Source organism: Felis catus, chromosome B3, assembly GCF_018350175.1.
Source record: "Felis catus isolate Fca126 chromosome B3, F.catus_Fca126_mat1.0, whole genome shotgun sequence".
In the NCBI taxonomy this organism is placed as follows: Eukaryota; Metazoa; Chordata; class Mammalia; order Carnivora; family Felidae; genus Felis; species Felis catus.
Window position 1 is genome coordinate 131191742 of NC_058373.1, and position 11162 is coordinate 131202903.

The following is an 11162-nucleotide window of genomic DNA, read 5'->3' on the forward strand; positions in this document are numbered from 1 at the left end:
CTTAAAAAAAATAATAAAAAATACAAAGATTGACTATCATGCCTGAAAACAGAGGTCTACCCACAGTGAAGGCTTCCTAGTACCTTCAGTGATCTCTTCTAGTGACATCGAAGACATTAAGGGAGACATTCCCTTAATTGGGGGGTGACTAAGTATGCCGTTTGGATAATTAGGCAAAAATAAACCACAAAAAAAATGGTGTTTCATTTTTCCTTCCATTTTAAGGCTCTTAGAACTGGGATTCTCCTCTTATTTTCATCTGGTGTCTGTTCTGCTTCCTGACCTTTAATGCTTAACGAGGGGAGAGACCGCTTTTTGTCAAGGACGGACCAAATACTCATAGACCTATAATCTGCTTTTTTAATTAGGGTCAGCCAATTTTCCTTCTACTTAGGTTAGCCACAGCTAAGCTCCTTGTCCAAGTTCACAGTTTCATTAAAATCCTAACATGATACTGACATTAACAGAGAAGAAGAGGCGAGAGAGGGAAAGAGAGAGAGAGAGAGAGAGAGAGGAGAATAACATCCAGCTAGGAAGAGCTTGTAAATACACACATTATGACTCATTCAACTTGATTCAGGATGACATTTCAACAAAGTTAGTTCTATAGGTCACAGGCTGTCCTTTACCTTGAAGGAAGATCAGTTCGACAACGAACGCTCTGATTCATATATCTCACTAAACACAACCAATTGCATTGATTGTGTGAAGATATGTAAGTTGCTCTCAATGTGCAAAAATAGGAAAGAATGTCTGAAAGGCAAATCAGTTCATTGAAACTAAGGGTTTTCATTTTTTATTTTTTGCATAATTTGTGCTAGTAGCATACTTCACCAGAAGGACCCCTCCAGGGCCCCTAGTCTGAGTCATTGTTATTTAAAATTTTTTTTTTCAACGTTTATTTATTTTTTGGGACAGAGAGAGACAGAGCATGAATGGGGGAGGGGCAGAGAGAGAGGGAGACACAGAATCGGAAACAGGCTCCAGGCTCTGAGCCATCAGCCCAGAGCCTGACGCGGGGCTCGAACTCACGGACCGCGAGATCGTGACCTGGCTGAAGTCGGATGCTTAACCGACTGCGCCACCCAGGCGCCCCTGAGTCATTGTTATTTAAAGATAAACTGCGTCTTATGAAATTGTCAAAAATATTTGGGGTGCAATCAGCCTCAGGGACTTATGACCACTAGAGCAGAGATACAGCCCATGTCCTCTATTTTCTGTGTCCTTTTTATTCCAGGTGTGACCTTCCACACTGTAAGTTTGGTTCGAAAATCAAAAGAGTTTGTTGTCTTAAAAAAAATGCCTGAAGTCAGAAATATGTAATATTTCAGTGTGAGTTCTTCCAAAATGGTGATGTAAACCTAGGTGATAACAAGGCATTGGCATCACAAGGACAGATTTTTCCAAAATAAGAAGGCCCAGCCACACACGTCGTGTGTCACATCAACAGACACGCTGAGCCTCCAGTGATCATGTTTTATGCCCAGCTTGTCATCTGCAATCCCCATTCTGGGCAGAAGGCACATGAGAGTAGGTGAGCCCTTTGCCTTTTATAAGAACTCCTCAGACCTCTCCGAAAACATGGCTGCTTTGAGACAACAGTCCAAGACTCCATGTACTGCTTGCTTCCTCCGCTGCACAGTCTATTGGTAACTTTACTCCTCAGATCTCTAGTTCTGTGGGTCAAGAATTCAGCACGAATGACCACCTGGTACTAGGAAGATGCATTGATGGTCTTAGAGGACTGGGTGATATCAGAGGCCGCTTGGCAAATCTTCTTATCTGAGTAAAGAGGCTTCTCAGGGACTGAGTTCCTGTTGTTCTTTCCTATTTAATCCACTGGGTCCTTTCGGATGGTTTCCAGATAAGAGACGTCCTGTACTCTTATTCTGTCTGGGCTACTAGACTGTGTACTCCCGGATGCAAAATATCAGAGTGGTAAAGGGGAGCCTACGGGTAGGATCTTCTAAGATGCATTTTGTTTGGTCTACACAATGTTTTCTTAATTTAGGTGCCAATGGTTTCAAACTGGGGAGATTTCGCATTGATAACTGAGTAGTGAAATTCCTGGTGCATTGGCAACCCCGGGCTTGAATTCTCATCGTTTAACGATGTTTGGCTGGGATCAGCCGGAGCCCAAAAGAAGGTGCTTTCTTTAGACAGGGTGTGCACATTCCAGTTACCAAACACTCTCCTGACCCAGGAGACTTGGTCCACCATGTGACCTGCCAGGCCCTGCAGGCATTTGAGTTGTAGACCCCGGTGATGACACAAATAGATGACACAAATGACACCAGATGTGAGTCACAGGAACTGGCATAGTTGAAGGGGTCCACTGAGAGTCCAGAAGTCAGTTACCAGTACCTCAGAGGGTCAAGCTTGGTTGAGAATCCAAGAGGGAAGTAGGGGAGATGCAGTGTAGCTACAGAAAAGGAGGCAGGAATGGAGAAGTGGGGCATAGTTCCATGAGGAAGTTGTCCAGTTGCCCAGCCAGCCTTTGGTGTGAATCCCATGATAGTGTGAATAAACTCCCACTTCTACTTAGCCATGCCAATGATCTGCTAATTAATGTCATGATCTTGGACAGTTAACTTTTCTATATATAGATCTTATTATCCCAATGAGTTTCTAAGCAGAGCTGTGTGTGTGTTTTATGCGTGCACAGGCACGCTTGTGTGTGTGTGTGTGTGTGTGTGTGAGAGAGAGAGAGAGAGAGAGACTATTAAAAGAGAATATATAGTACCAATATTTTTTCCCCTCCAAAAGAAAATTTGGGAAGTTTAATAACTCACGGGTGGGTTTCCAAACCCACTTGGTGATAAGATCTCAACACACACACACATACACACACACACACACACACCCCTCTCCTTAGGGTCATCTCACCATGGGGAAATGAGAGAACACGTTTAACTGCATTATAATAGAGCGATTTCTTGACGAATTAACAAAATACGTTTCTCATCAATGACGCGGAAATTCCAAGTCACCATCATGTATTCTGTGACTTTCTTAACTGCCTTGTGATCTTTGGAGTTCATTTTCCAGCATTTCTCATTTGAGGGGATGACAGAGTAGAAAAGGACTCGGGCTGAATAAATGTTTAAGGCAGAGGAAAAAGTCACATGAAGCCTGAAGTTACTTTCCTCCTAATAAAGTCCTGAATAATAGAGAAAGACAGACATCGATTTGTCCTTGGACCAACTCAGAAAAAGGCAAGTCAAACACGGGAAGCAGTGATGTTCCTCGGCTCCTCTTTGAGGGTGAGACCCCACCCCTTTCCTCATAACCCAGCCCTGAAGCACTGGGAAGATGGCTGCTGTGCCCCTCATCTGCATGCACTCTGGGGAAGGGGTCCCTTTCGCGCCCTTCCAGCACCTCCGCAGTCTGAATTACTAAATCCAGGACTGGAAGCTGGGAGTGGACAGCGGGTAATTTTGTTCCAGGCCCAATTGCCATATCATACACAGAAAGTAAGCCATGGGCGGTTGGCAGATAAAATAATGTTAATAATTAAGGCTCATACGACTCTTTGCACACATTAACTAATGATGTCTTACAATGCCCCAGAGGCAAGGAAAGTAGTTACAACCTCCACTTTATTATTCATTCATCTATCCCAGAGATACTTACTAAGCACTTATGTAGCTGGTAATGTGAGTGGGGGACACAAAGAGAATAAGGCCAGTCCCAGCTTGAAGTACTGCATAGACCAATGGGGTGGGAAGGGAGAGGACACATCCTGGAGCTTTGGCCCCATAGAGGGGCAAGGGGCGCACTCAGCCTCAAAGGTGAAACCCACCCTTCCCCCATTCCCACACGTATACTCAAGTCCCCAAGCACCACTGAGAACCTGACCTCATGGAAAGTTGGGAAGGAAAGGGAAACTGTCTCCTGACATGTTTCCCCTCCTTGAATTCATTCTCAAATTCTGCTCATCAGCTCAGGTCAGATTTTTGCTCCTCCCTGCTCTCAATCCCTACTGGATTGCACACCAGAAGCGGGCTATTCGTTTTTGTACTCCCACGGTAGAGAGTGTCGGGCACAGAATAAACCGCCGAATAACGTTTGCTAAATGGAAGAGATGTTGAGGCCTTTCCAAGCAGGTCACACCTGGGCCAGGCTGAGCAACTTCATGGGTAGGCAAGTCAGATTTCATACAGGGGTGAAGGGCCACCATTTCTTTAAAAAAAATAGTGCTTTCTCTATCTTCAAAAGCCTGGATTCTCCCCAGTAGGGTAGAACGCTTTCTGTAAATATTCCCAGGGGACTTTTAGGGATAAAAGCTAATAGGTGAAGACACACGAGTGTAAGTGAATTTGATCAAACCATTCCTCATAGCTGATCTGAACACGAACGGGGTCAGAAAAGAAGATTATAGGTATCAAATGAAGCCAGATAGAAGTGCAAGGCAGGCAGATGAAGTTCCTACTACCTGAAGCCTGAGGCCTCAAGACAGCACCCCCAAACAGAAGATCTTTCATAGAGACCTCCCCTCAGCCCTCCAAGAGACCTTCAACCCATCCGCCAGGGCTGGGACCTTTCTCGCTGACACTGTGACTTCTAAACTTTACTCCTCCTTCCCTTCAATACATATTCATTGGATGCTTATTTTAAGCCGGGTAGTGCTCTGAATGTTTTCCCATGTGTTGGTACACTTCCTGGAAAAAAAAAAAAAAAAGGAAGCCCCACGGATCCAAAGAGGGAAGAAGAGTTTGTCTAAGGCAAGGGCCTAGATATTTCGTACATCCAACTCTGCTGTGCTCTACACAATCTCTTCTGCATAGACCATTCTTTCTTGCTCCTGCTCTACCCGTCCACCCCATTACCCATTTAACTTACCTCCCCTCTGAAGTTCTGCTCAGGTGGCATAAGGACCTCCCTCTCTGCCCCCTGTACTCCTAAACACATCTCTCTACTATGCATCGTACCAAACTGCATTACAATGATGTAGCCTGGTCTCTCTCCCACTAGATTCCTTAAAGTCTACATCTCATTCCCAACATAGCACTTGGCATGGGGCAGCCATTCAAATAATCCTGCTGAATGAATGAGCTCACATCTGCACACACGATGTTTGAACAGTTGGCAGGACTTCAGGGACCATGTGTGACAGGGAGGAGGCATGAGGAACTCAAGTTCAGCCCTGGAAATCAAGTGTGGGGAGTCACCAGGACTGAAGTGATGGCTGCATTCTTGGGGGATGATGGAATTGTGAAGGAGATAGAAAAGATTCACGGGAGGGAAAGAAGCCAACCACAGAACGGAAAAACCAGTAGAAGGACCAAAAGATCGCAGTGTCTTAGGAAGACAAAGAGAAAAGGTTCCAAGATGGGATGTGTGGTCCCACATGGTGACATTCTGCAAAGGGGGTGGGAAAGGTGGGAACTTTCTGCATCAACTAGATTGCAGGAAACTAAGGAATAAAGTAGAGAATGGCTTTTATGTTCTTTTCAGGGATATGGTCAACTCAAGGACAGATATCATGTAAAACAAAGGAAAAGTCGAGATAATTTTGAAGAAAATATTTTTTCGATGAGCACATTTGTAAGTTGAAGAGGATGAGATAAACGTGATGAAGAAATCACTAAAATAGAAGAAGCATATAATGGTCTCAGTTCCCAGAGGAGGTGGAAAGAGATAAAATCCAGAGCAGAGGGTTAATGCTAAATGGTGTTGGGGTATCTCCTACTCTGAACAGAGGAAGTGGGTAGTAACTCTACTTGATGGAAAGACGGGATACTTGGCAGTTAAAGCACAGACTCTTGGCTTCAAATCCCAGCTCTGCCACTGACCAGATGTGAGGACCTCAGTGAACGTCTTTGTACGTAACTCTCATCATATGTAAAATAAGGATTATGTTACTTCCTTCCTGGCTGGATTGTCATGACAACTGACATGACAGCTACTCTTTCCTCTGCCAAGATAAACTGGATGTCCAAGATAAGCTAGAAGAAAATGGGCAGCTTGGGAGTCTGATCTGCAGAGAGATAAGAGCAGAGGTCAAGCAATCCCAAATGAGTGGCAAATTAGAGACACAGCAGCAGAGTCCTCGATGCACCCAATGGCCTTGGGCAGGAGCCCCAAAGGTGTCCACAGCCCAATCCCTGGAACCTGTAAACATGTTATCTTAACAGCAAAAGGAACATTGCAGATGCAATAAATCATGAATCTTGAGATGGGGAGATTATCCTGGATTATCTGGTAGAGCCCAAAGTAATTATAAGGGTCTTAATAAAAGGAAGGCAGGGGGATCAGAGGGAGTAAAGAAGACGTGCTGAGGAAGAAGTTGGGATGATTCTCTTTAAAGATAAAGGAAGAGGCCACCAGTGAAGGAGTGCATTAGCTTCTAGAAGCTTAAAAACACAGCGAAACATACCCTCCCCTGAAATTCCAGCAGGGGAGCTCTACTAACACCTTGATTTTAGCCTTGTGAGACTCAGATTGGATTTCTAAACTTCAGATGTGTGAAGAATATATTTGTGTCATTTTAAGCCGCTAAGTCTGTGGTAATTTGTTCAAGCAGCACTAGGAAAGTAATAGAGGCAGGGAGGCCAAGGAGCTGACTCAGCTGGAGTGGCACAGAGGTAAGGCCAGGAAGCGTGAGGCCCAGGGACTGACCTTGGTGTATATGGAGACCTGTATTTATTGCATCACCCAGATATTTTTCATGCTCTATCCCTCTTCAAGCTCAGGTGGTGAGATTTAACAATGAACTAAATGGAACAATTCATAAGAAAACAAACTTTGAATTTCAAGGCAAAACAGTAACAGACATTTTCCACTCAGTTTACTTAGGGAGAAGCCAGCAACTTGCCAGGGAGGCAGGATATTATTATTAAACGCTAAATTAAACGGTGGCGTTGCTTTATTCCTGAAAGCTTGATAGAACCACACTTATCTCGTTGCTAAGTATACCAGGGAGCTACAGAGGGTAAAAACTTGGCCCAACCTCCTAAATGGAAGATGGGCAGCCCAGGGAAGATGCTACGATGTGGATTTGCTAGAATTTAGACATAAATATGAGAAAGTTTAGAGTCTGAAGCGTCAAAAGTTCTGCAAAATCTGCCAAGGAACTTTACGCTTTCATAAATCAAAGACCTCTTGCCTGTCAGCTACCCTTCTGGCAGAAAACGACCGTCGTCACACACATTATGGGACATCAATGGGCCTCAGGTGGGTTGTGAGGTAGGAACCCCATCTGACAGATGAGAAAACTGAGGCTCGCAGGGCACAGCAATGAACCCAAGGCCACAAGGCTAGTGAGAGACAGAGTGTGATTTCCTGACTCACTCTGGTGTACTTTCTTCCAAATCAGGCTGTCTCCCGGGAGCAGATGTCAGAAAAATTTTCACGGTACATACCTAGCAGCCCCGTGGAAAGAAACAATGGTTCTTGAGCAACAAATTCCTAAACAACTCCTTTTTGTGTCCCGAGGATACAAAATGTTGATTCCAAGGGGCCCACGCACACCGATGTTGATAACAGCACTACCAACACTAGCCAGCATGTGGAAAGAGCCCAAACATCCATCGACTGACAAGTGGATAGAGGAGATGTGGTATACATATACACAACGGAGTAGTACTCTTTGAGAATGACATCGTGCCATTTGCAACGATGCGGATGGAGCTAGAGTGTATGATGCTAAGCGAAGTCAGTCAGTCAGAGAAAGACAAATATATGATTTCACTCACATGTGGAATTGGAAAAACAAAACAGATGAACATAGGGCAAGGGAAGCAAAAATAAGATAAAAACAGAGAGGGAGACGAACTATAAAAGGCTCTTAAATACAGAAGACAAACTAGGGTTGCTGGTGGGGTGTTGGGTGGGGGGATGGGCTAAATGGGCGAGGGGCATTAAGGAGGCCACTTGCTGGGATGAGCACTGGGTGTTTGTTATATGGAAGTGATGATTCACTGAATTCTACTCCTGAAACCATTATTACACTACATGTTAACTAGCCTGGATTTAAGTTAAAAAAAAATAAAATAAAAAACCAATTCCTAAACTCTTTCTCTCTCACTTCCATCTGGCCTGGCTCTACAGACGCTCTACCCCTTGGCATGTATTGTGCTAATGGATCAAGGAAAGAAAGGAAGATCTGTAGCCATCCCTTAAGTTTCCTTGCTCCTAATTGTAACCTTTTAAAGGCCACGAGGAGAATTCCTCAAAGGATTTTGCTGAAGGCCTGGGTCCACGTCAACGGGATGTTTTGTGAACCATGCGGGACTCTGGTAGTTCTTGCTAAACAACCTGTGTTGAATTAGAAGTTTCCGCCGATGAACAAGAACCAATGTTCCGTAAGTAGAATAAGCAAGAAGGACTAAATTCCCCTCTTTCGTTTTACAGAGCAGGAAGCTGCAGCTACAGATCCCATGTTTAGGGCTTTCAAGTTGGCACTTTCAGATTCTGGAACGTGGAGCTCATGGGGGTGAGGCAGAGGTGGCTCAAGAATTAAACCATCGTTGTTCCCTGTAAATGTGGGGAGCCATGCTGAGTCAGGAGATATCTTTGAAAACAGTAGGGGACCCAAATGGTTAATATATTATGCCTGTCTATCTGCCATCAGATCATCAACCCAACGCCTTTGTGGTCTAATCTGATTCATCCACAGTATAATATAGGCAGTGATTAAGAGCATAGGCTTTGGAGCCAATTATATTTGAGTTTAAATCTTAACCCTGTAATTGAGTAGTGCTTTGACCATGGATAAATCACTTGATCTCTCTGTGTCTTCATTTCCTGCTCTGTGAAATGGAGATAAAAATGCTCATTTATTAGAGTTGTTCGGATTGGAAATAACAAATCTAAATTACTTATCCATACTTGGTGTTAAATAAATGTTGGATATTATTATTGCTATTAATATTACTATCATCATTGTCTCCCTGATTCGCAATTCTTGTAAGTATGGACACATCATGTATTTGGAACTCAGTACAATCTCTAACAATATGCGAGTGTGTGTTTAACAAAGATAAAATGGAGTTAAGGAAACACTTATACATTTATTGGAGATTAATGATATCATATAATTTCTCGAGAGGGAATGAGTCACTGTATTCCTCCTTTGGTAATGTATTATTAATGATGATTTCCTTGAGATACATTAAGAGTGGATTCAGGACAGAGAGAGAGAATGAGAATTTACCCAGTGTCGATGCTTCAATTAATCAACTTCTGTTTCTGTAAATAGCCCTAAGTGAAAGAATCAAACTATTATGTTTTGTAGATGAATAATCAGCAAATGCTCAGAAACTCATCTGTCATGGTCTAGTTTTGCCGCCTGACAAGAATAATGAAGCCAGCATACTCTGAATTCATAAAAAGTCTGGGTTGTGGTTTACATGAGGTCCACATTTAATTAGGGTAGAACCAGCAGAGAGATTGAATGCCTCCCTGGCTCGGCAATGGTGTGGAAGACTTTATCATCTGTCCTTCTCAGATGCAGGCATTGAAAACCACGTGCGGGGAGGTTCCCAGGTGGAGGCTGATTGTGTAGTTCCGTCTTGGGACTGGAAACTTCTTTTCACCAGGAGTGGACTGTATTTGGAGAAGTCTGTTCTTGTTGCTTACCATTCCAAAGATGTGTCAAAAAAGACAAGATTTAAGGGTAGTTGGGGTGCCTTTTGATTTCGTTGCTAGCGTCAAATAAGTAGAAACCTAACCCTGAAATATTTTATATGTCAACGTTGTATAAGGCACAAGTGCATAAGATTTATTCCAATTCTATAAGGAGAATTGCGGGGGGTGGGGGGGGGAATAGAAGGGCCATACCTTTATTTTGCAATTGTATTGAAAGTGATAGTAATGTGGTTTTCTGTGGGAGAACGGAGTTTTGTTTATTTAAATGCTGAACATCATGTACTAGAATCCAAAAGGATTTCTCACCTACCTTAAAATAAAAGATATAAAATCACGAGAATAAAAAGAAAGAGACTGGTATCTGTGAACATTGATATGGAGCAGGCCACAAAAGCAATAACTGTATTAGTAAATGAAGCCCCACACTGTATAGTGTTTCTGTAAAAACTCATGTCAGGCTGGTATGTCTTCAGCGAATAGTAAACTGAAAAGAAACCTACCGTATAAAGTAGGTTGAGCCAATTCCCATCAAGTAAATGCAGACAAAGTAAATAGATCAGGAAGGGCGCCCGGGTGGCTCAGTCGGTTAAGGGTCCGACTCTTGATTTCAGCTCAGGTCATGATCTAACAGGATATGGAGCCCTGTGTTGGGTTCCGTGCTACCAGCACAGAGCCTGCTTGGGATTGTCTCTCTCTCCCTCTCTCTGCCCCTCCTCTGCGCTCTCCCTCTCTTTCTCTCTCTCTCAAAAATAAATAAACATTTTAAAAATAAATAAATAAACAGATCAGGAAAGATTGGCACAAACGAAATAGCAAAGCCCGGTAAATTTGAGTGAATACCTGTATCGACAGCCACAATACTTAACGAAATGCCAGTCTTGGCTGTGACGTTGAGGGTGGCCACGCGGCCACCAGGGAACGCACCAGCAATGCTGTCCTCTGGTAAATTCCACTTGTCAATTGATTTTCTATTTGCACGCACTTACTTCTTTCTCCCAATGCACTTCTAAATTTTGATAATACTTAAATGTGTTTTAGAGTTAGGCCAATAATTATGTAACACAGGAAGTAAATTTTGTGTGTCTTCCGATATGTGGAGATCCACTGGAAATAAAGCACGAATATCCTGCCACCCATGGCTAGATGATCATTTATCTTTATGGGCGTTCAACTTTGGCAATGAGTTGACCCAGGTGAGCTGAGTGGGTTTTTTTCTGGATTTCGTTTTCCATGAGATTCTACAGCAGCCTCACCAACAGCAAAACAGGAAGCTATGAAAGAGGAAAAAAAATAAAACACTTTTTATTGCATGTTTCTTTATCACAGAGGCACAAACATAAAGTGCGCTCTGCTTTGTCTCCTATGTCTTACAGTGTACTTACTAGTTTTGAGGAACTTGCTTTGTGTCTCCCTCTCGCACCCCCCCTCTTGACTGGCACGAAGAAACCAAGGAACTCCGGTTAAGTTCTCTGAATCTGATTCCCACTGAGGCATCTATGCAAACGGTGCTCCTGGAGGTAGGTGGCAGGGAGCTGCCACTTGACAACAAAGCACTTTTGGGAAAATCCAAT